At 40.9% G+C, this 7,341-nt stretch overlaps 1 protein-coding gene across 1 annotated transcript in view; it reads right to left on the reverse strand.

Annotated features, from left to right (window-relative positions):
* Positions 1-6,329, reverse strand: part of NDRG3 (NDRG family member 3) — a 62,413-nt gene extending 56,084 nt beyond the window's left edge. The window contains exon 1 of the mRNA XM_009329329.1: positions 6,264-6,329. The gene's annotated coding sequence lies outside the window, so the exon portion shown is untranslated. The remainder of the gene's footprint in view (positions 1-6,263) is intronic.
* Positions 6,330-7,341: the final 1,012 nt, after the last annotated feature.

Raw genomic sequence — 7,341 nt, forward strand, 5'->3', positions numbered from 1 at the left:
GTGGCATTTTAGTAGAAGTTTAGAAAAACTTTGTGATCCCCTGGAATCACAGTCAACGTGCCTCAGCTCCTGCTTCACGTGGTCAGCCCCATGACTGAGTCCAGAAGCAGGACAGCCGTGAGCTCCAAGACCATTTAAAAACAGTTACAAATGCACAAATTAAGTGTCCAAAAGGTAATGAACACCTGGGTACCTCCCAGCTGCTGCAGTGGTTCTGCTCAGTGTGGTCAGAAGAATTTTTTAAACCTTCCTCTCTTATGGCAAGACCCCACGTACTGCAAAGTTCCCCGGCTGGGGTACAACTGAGTCACTACAGCACACAGGCCGTATCTCCACTCCTCCCTGGGGATGGAGGCCTCACTTTTTTTTTTTTAATATGCCACTGAAAAAATAAATAAAAGATGACACTCAGCTCTCCAAAAACCCAAACTGCTTTAACTTCTTCTTGGACGCAGAGATGGTCTGAACTTCTTCGTTAACTTTTTTGTACAGACAAAGCTACAACCTCCTCTGTGCTTTTGTATTCACTCTGCTGGAAAATTCCAGCCCTTTTTGCAATTTAGACATTTGTGTTGAAATCTTCATGATGATAGGCCAGTAACTGAAAAATTGCAGTTGACAGTCCTAGATTACTCTATGCTGACTCCTCAGTCATAATCATTCAATTATGTGACACAGCAGCATGAACGAGCGTGGTACCAAACACTACAAAATGACAAATGCAGCAGTTGTAGCCAGGGAGGCATTTGCAGACTGACACAGGCGAGTGCGAGGTCTCACCAAGGAGACATCTTGATGGACAATCTTCTAAATGACCCATCCTTCCTTTTGTCTCTTCCAACACCATAACAGCAGCTATAGCATTTGCTTTATATAGGTATTATACTGTATAAAATGCTGAAGGATAGTTTACCATCTTTTAAAGCAATGTCCTTGCTGCAAACCAGAAGCCAGCAGACCTGGTGGTCCTACGGTTCAGCTCCCAACTCCAAGGTATTCCCAGACTCTCCACGCACAGAGATCTCACGACCACGCTCACCTTTGCAGGGACAGAACTGAAAGGCCACTCACTGCCAGGTGATCTGGCAAATTATTTGATTCATTAGCCAAACATTAATTGGATGGAATACCTGCTGGGTGTTCCATCCATTTACTGCTAGAAGTAACCAAAAACATTTAGGGCATACGAGCTCTCTTATTGACCTTTTTTTTTTTAAATAATGAATGTTTCCAATTAACTAGTAATCTTAAAAATGTCAGGAAAGTATAATTTTGTTCTGTGGCTGAGCTAATCCATGTGCAGATTTTCACCAAGCCCTGTGCCTTTCTCTCTGTCAGCCCATGGATAAAGCTCAATTGCATTGTAAAATGAGAAAAAAGTCTTCCCTGGCTTTCCTGAGGACCATAAGAAACGTGTTTGGTAACCTTTTCATCCAAGCTGAAGGAAAAAAGAAGTTGAATTAGTAACAAGGACCACTTCTTTGATGAAAACCATGTCGGAATGAACTACATGAGCAAAATAGCAAAGGTAGAGTACTATACAACAGTTAAAAACACCTCTTTATCAACTGATGAGTGTGTGCTTGCTCGACACTCCCAAAGCTGTTATATTAATTCTCCAGCCATGGCAGAGACAAACCACACAGCACCTGAACTGACAGCACAGAAAAGCACACTTAAACGACTCCCCAAGCCCCTATCTTCTACCGTCTGGAAAATAAAGCACAAAACCACATACAAGCCCTCCTTTTCTGGAAGGAAATACACCAACCCAAGTCATATAAACATATATTTAGCAAATCAAGTTTGTATTTTTGCCTATGCAAAGGTAGACAAACCTACACAAACTTAAAAAACCCAGATCTTATTGGCTAAGCAATACATTTCAAATCTACCATAGCCAAAAGAAACTGTTAAAAACAGAAGCATCTAACTTCAGTTCTCCACACAAAGACAACACAAAAAACCCCTCAGAAGAAAATTTTATTATGTATGACAACAGAACTGGTGAATCTGGATATGAATTTTCAAGAACACACCTGAAAAGCCTATTTAGTGAACAAAAATTTCATTGAAGACCGGTATCATTCGTATTCAGGCAACTTAAATGTGCACAGATCCCAAATAATTCTAGCATTTACAAAACACTACAAGGGCATCAGTAGCAAAATTTGTGAATTTCCAGTTACATGTTTTTGAAATATTTATGATGCAATTGTTCCTAATAAATTAGAATAAAATCCATATAGAGGATAAAATGTAATACTAGATCCCTATTAATTTACAGAAATGCACTAAAAATCCCTCCTTGTTCACTGTCTTTGTTTAAGAAATTCCAGATATCAACTCATGGTCAGATTGTTTTTCTGCCTCGGCACAGTGAAAATGTCCAAGAAGCAGTCAAAAAATCGATTTAATTAGTACCTAGGTGCAACTCATACCCCAAGTCATACTAATCTAACTACAGCATCAAATTCATGCCAATTTGAAATAAAAAGTGCAAGTCTGTGCCCAGACACTTACACTGCCTTCAGTCTAGACTACAGTTGAGCCTGTAAGGTCACAATTTCAGTCAGCAGCAGCAAGAAGCATAGAAATATGCACTTATCCAACTGAATTGATTCTAATTAAATCCACACATTTGTATACTATCAGTACAGCAACACTAAATCAGCATTAATTTATAATTTGTTGGGTTCATTTCCAGCCAGATCTGTTTCCAGACTGGATTCACTGCACAGCAGCAGGAGTGCTGGAGGGGAGCATCAGACAGGGCTGCGAGGACGGGCAGAACCTCTCCGTTAGCAGGGGCGTTCACAGGCGTGCGTTTATAGCAGTGAGGAAACTGCAATACAAGGGAACATTCAGACAGCTACTAAACTTCGGCAGCTAAAGGGTAAATGGGAAAGGCCTTGCCTGGACTAATAACTAGCTGAAAACAGATGACAGAGGGTAGGCATAAATGGTCAATTTTCACAGGGAGGGAGACTGCCAGAAGCCTTTTGCAGTGCTCTGTTATACACTGTATTCATAAACAATTTGGAAAAGGGGCCAGGGAGTGGAGTGAAAGTCTCCGGAGGATATAAGCTGTTCTGACAGTAAAGAGAAGGGCTGACTGTAGACCTGCAGAAAAACTCTATGAGACTGAATAATCAGGAAATAAAGTTCAGTGCAAATAAAGTAGCAGTCCAAAGAAAAATGATCCTAATTTCACATATAGAGTGATATGCTCCAAACTGATCATTAACATTCAGAACGCCTTGCTGGAGTCATGACAGACTGATAAAAGCATCAGCTCACAGCCATTCAACATATAAAAAAATAAACCTAACTTTAGGAAATTATTAGTAATTAAACCACCATATAAAGCTATAGAACATCTGCAGCTTAAATCCTGGATGCAGCACCTGTTCCTTCATTTCAAGAGGACATAACGGAAGGGGAAAATATTTTTAAAAAGGAAACAAGGTTTGAAAAGATGAATAATGAGGAATAATCTACTAGGCTAGGGTTCTTCTGCCTGGAAACAGATTACTGCAGTGACATATGACAGAAGCCTATAAAATCATCAGTTGCATGGAGAAGGTAAACAGAGATCAGTTGCTCACTGTTTCCAAACAATACAAAAGCTAAGAGATATGAAATGAAGCTAGCAGCTGTCAAGTTCAAATGAAAACAAGCAGAGGTAGTTCGCACCTACAACGTTATTTTGTGCTCTGGAAGGTCTCCCCTGGGATGCGTCAGTGCTATAAATTTAAATGGACTGGAGACATGGGCAAGTTCACAGAAGAAAAATACATTAACCGCTAACAAAATAAATGCAAGCAACATCTACCTCTTGACGCCCTACAGCTGATGAGAGACAAGAGGGCTATCAGACATAGGTTTATATAACCTGCCCTCACCTTATGCTCTTCTCCTTTGGTCACTGTCAGGAAAGAGGAGCAGACTAGATGGTTCCACCTAATTCTATGGCTGTTCTTAGACCGCAAAAATCAGTTATACCTCTGGCACTCCTCAGCCCTTCTTTTAACTCATTGAACTTGCTTACCTGGCAAAAGTTGATCTTCTGGGGAGATGGGGACACAGAGGGGCTGGATTAGTGCCCTGCTTATTTAGCAAACTGAACTGGTTCAGGAAAACATCCAGTAAATGCTGGAGGTGGTACAAGACAGGGCAAGAATAGGACCAGCCCTTCTGCATGCCAACCGGTCATTGGATCAGTTTAAGATGTAACACGCAGCTTCACCACCGAAATACAGATGGAAAGGAAGCAGCAGATTGCCTATATCCTCTGTTCGAACACACAGAGAAAAGCCACAATTCCAGCTCTTGGGGGAAAAAAAAGGGCTAGTTTCACGTTTTTAATCCATCTGGTAATTACAAAGAGAGTCTGGTTTATACATAACTGAATAGTAAAGGTTACTTTAAAATTAAACATCGCATTTATAACCTCTACTATATTTACACTATATAAAGTAAGGAACACCCCTTCAGCGAACTAAAACCTGTTGTAAATACAGAAATGCAGCCAAGTCTGGTAAGGACGATAGCCAAATGAAAAAAAAGCTATTCCTTCCTGTGCTTCCCACAATAGCAATTTGATTACGACATTAAATGGTGCTCCATCAGTCACAGAAGCCAAGGGATATCACCAGATAGAAAAAAGTCAATGATCAATAAGAATATATTATTAAAAATCCAGCAAGTCTCATTTACAATTCAGAATTTACAAGAACAGAACTGAAGACCAAGTGAGATTATTAAAATCTCTCACCAACTCTGATTTGCACAGTAGAGGGCACAGTCATCCAGTCATTCCCATGTCAGGACCAAATTACAACTGCTGTGCTTAATAACTGACCTGATCTGGCCAGAATACTGAGAATTCCCAGGGGACAGCAACAGAGAATGTTATTATTCCTCCCAAACCACATTCATATGAAAACGAGACCAGAGATGCATCAAGACACATATCAGGAATATTTTCTTCAACATTACACAGAGAAACAGTAGCAAAACACTCCTCTGTTCTCCTTTAACTTCGCGGATTAAACCAGGCTGTAATAATTACGGACACAAATAGTCTTAACCAGTACTGCGCAACTGTCCAACATGAGGCTTAAGAGTCATAAGCAGCAGAGGCATATTTACTTATATCCAAGATACCGCTGACAGATGATGAGCACAAGATAAACCCTGACAATGGAGGGTTATGGTGTCAGCACTGCCTACAGAAATAGAACTCACTGAGTGTTTGGCTTTACCTTTTTCCAGGAAGCAACAGCGGTGGCAATCCATCTGAGCTATAATTTGTGAGAATGACAATTAAATAATTAAAAATTAATTAAAATAATTAAATCCCTATTCCGTTACACATGAAAACCAAACCCAAAAAGATTTTTAAAGCTGATTTGCTTTCTCCTATTATTTTTTTTTGTGCTTAGACTATACTATGACCATAACTTTTTTATCTTCTCACTGAAAATACCATACCTATATATTACTACTTTGCTATGACGTTTACCTTGAGCATGCAACAGAGGAATGTTTAAGAAAACTGTCCTAGAAGCATCTTTAAGAAAATTTCCTAGTATATCTTTAAGGGACCAAAATATATGTTGTATGTAATAAAGCCTCTGTAATCTAGATGTACCACTACACCGATGCTTTCCAATGAAAAACATTAACGATCCTGTCATGTATGACCAATGTGAAATATGAGCTGCAAACAGCAGCACTGGAGGATTTCTGAAGGTGATATGAGATTAGGAAAATGCAAATTAAACAGGTGTGTTCATTTCAATTAGTTTTTAACCTTAGATACAAAATGAGTAGCTAGGAATGTAATTACAGCCTCCAATAATGCTGCTTCCAGCAGTTGTTTAATTTTCATTTTATAACATTTCCAGCTTCTGCATCTGCAAACATCTCAATACAAGCCAAGTATAGCTCACACTAAGTTTCTGCCCTCAAGACAGCCAGTTGCAGTGCCTCGTGTGCCACACACAAGCTAAGCTTCAAAATCCCAAACAAATAAATGAAATTGGAACAGTCACTGCCAATCCTGAGCCCTCTCCACAATCCCAGTCTAATGGCCAAAAATCCAAATGAATCCTGGTGATTGCCTTGCTTCTTCAGGAGTCTACCCTCAATTCAGTGAGAGACACATTTGGTAAGCTCTGCTCCCCTAGTCCAAGTACATTATTGTACCAGAAAAGCTCCAAGCTGATTTTAAACTCAGCTCTTAGACTTTACATTACCTTTTGACTTTTCACCATAGACCGGTACACTAGGGCTAAACACGGTTTGACAGGCTCCAGGATTTGGGAGACTGTTGTCCTCTTGTTTCTATAGAAAAGGAAAGGCAGAAACTAAAGTAATGAGCCCCCAAGTCCTCCTATCTGAACACAGGAGACTCATGAGCATGCCTGACACAGGAAGCCGAAGTGGATTCTTCCCCGCTTGTAACCCCCATCTTCTCAACACATCATTATTCAAACACAAATACTCTTCTGGGCTTCCCAGATGCAACCCCCTGGCACTTACCAGACCTTTCCTATTCTCCAGAGCAAACATGTGATTCACGTGCCGTGACCACACTGTATCACAACTTGATCACGCACCGTTTCCAGACTCCTCGGACTTGAGAGGAATCAAAATCTGGATCAGACACCAGGCTCTCAATCGGCAGTGCAACGCCCCAAGGCACTGCCACTGAGGCAGCTGATGGCACTTCCAACACCTCCTGGGAAGCCAGTGTCAGCGCTACACAGTGTCATTTGTTTTGTAACACCGCATTTTCTGCACTGGACTTTATAATGATGATTTTGAAGATAGCAGAAGCATCTGACTTTGCTGCGATGTTTTGAATTACTCCCCGTGACTTACCTTAAATATAAAAAAGAAACGGCCTAAAACAATAGAGCAAGTCAACAAAAAAAATTCTTTACAAGCTATTCCTTTCCCATTCACATACCGACAAGACTGTACTGAATTAAAGAAAAACACCCTGTTTTCGTGGTCCAAAGTAAATAATACAACTGAGAATTCTGAGCTCTGAATACCAGAAAGAAAAGCTACAGATGAGAGCAAGCAGGAAGCCCAGAGCACTCCAGTCCGTTGTCTACATGAAGAAAATAATCTCCGCAATAAAACCAGGGGCAGTTCGAGGCGTTTCTCTTTTTTCCCAACGAAGCCCGGTATGACGAGGGATTATTTCCTAAACCCAGCTCCGTGAGGGAGCGGTACTTTCCCCCGGCGTCTCATAACGGCAAAGGAGACGAGCGGAGCGGAGCGGAGTCCCCCCTCAGCGGCGGCGACCGCCCGGGCCCCTGCGGG

The sequence above is a fragment of the Pygoscelis adeliae genome, unplaced genomic scaffold (assembly GCF_000699105.1).
Source record: "Pygoscelis adeliae isolate BGI_AS28 unplaced genomic scaffold, ASM69910v1 Scaffold407, whole genome shotgun sequence".
In the NCBI taxonomy this organism is placed as follows: domain Eukaryota; kingdom Metazoa; phylum Chordata; class Aves; order Sphenisciformes; family Spheniscidae; genus Pygoscelis; species Pygoscelis adeliae.